The following is a 1,115-nucleotide window of genomic DNA, read 5'->3' on the forward strand; positions in this document are numbered from 1 at the left end:
TTCGTTCAGTTACGTATTGCTAAAAAAAAAAAATATATATATATATATATATATATATATATATATATATATATATATATTCAAAAAATATATTTTATCTGTCAAAATATAGCACAAGATTAGGCTAATTGGTTATATATGATATCAAATGAGGATTAACTTTGAAGTAATCAATCATGTAATCCAAAAGTAATCAGATTACGTTACCAAAAATGTGTAATCTAAGAGATTATATTACTGACTACAAATTTTGTCATATAATCTGTAATCAGTAACGACATTACAATTCATAAATAATCTACCCTATGTACAGTAAATGAACATTCTTTCCAGAAGGCCAACAATTCACTAAAATGTTTTTTTTTTTTTTTTATTATTATTTTTATTAATTGATATTAGTTAGTGATATTATTATTATTATTGGTCTTATGAAATATTCTAATTTGTTGAGATAGTGAATTGGTGGTTTTTGCTAAATGAGCCAAAATCATCACAAAAAAAAAAAAAAAGACTTAAACTACTCAGTCTGTGTGCACTGAATTTATTTAATAAAGCGTCAAGTTTCAAAATTTAAGTTGAATTACTAAAAATAAATGAACTTTTCCATGACATTCTCCTAATTATTGAGAGGCAACTGTAAAGTTTTAGTGTGTATTAAATTACAGCAAAGTCCCCTAATAATTGCCTGTTCATGTGTTTCCACACTACAGAGTGTTAAAGAAGCATCGAAGCAGTGCTGAGTTAAGAAGATAATTATGTGATGATTGACCATTAATGATGAACAGCTACAGCACAAGCAGAATCATCGAAGGAAAGAGAAACACAAGAACTACAACTGACTTCAGTCACAGACAAAGACATTAAATTTCTCAAAATCTGATTAAACAACTCCTAAAACAGCTTTACCAGCTTCTCATTATTAGCCAGACTGACTTTATTTCTGTCAGATGTCTAGAGAAGCTCTTACTCAGAATTAACAGAGGTTTAGATGTTATATTGTTTCATTTGTAATCACCATCAAGGAGACCAGTGTTTCCTTTTTGTTGTTCTATTGACTCTAGGTGTGAATGATGTGCTGATTGTTTTAACTGTTCATAAAAATATATTAAGCTTAG

Source organism: Cyprinus carpio, unplaced genomic scaffold, assembly GCF_018340385.1.
Source record: "Cyprinus carpio isolate SPL01 unplaced genomic scaffold, ASM1834038v1 S000006557, whole genome shotgun sequence".
NCBI lineage: Eukaryota > Metazoa > Chordata > Actinopteri > Cypriniformes > Cyprinidae > Cyprinus > Cyprinus carpio.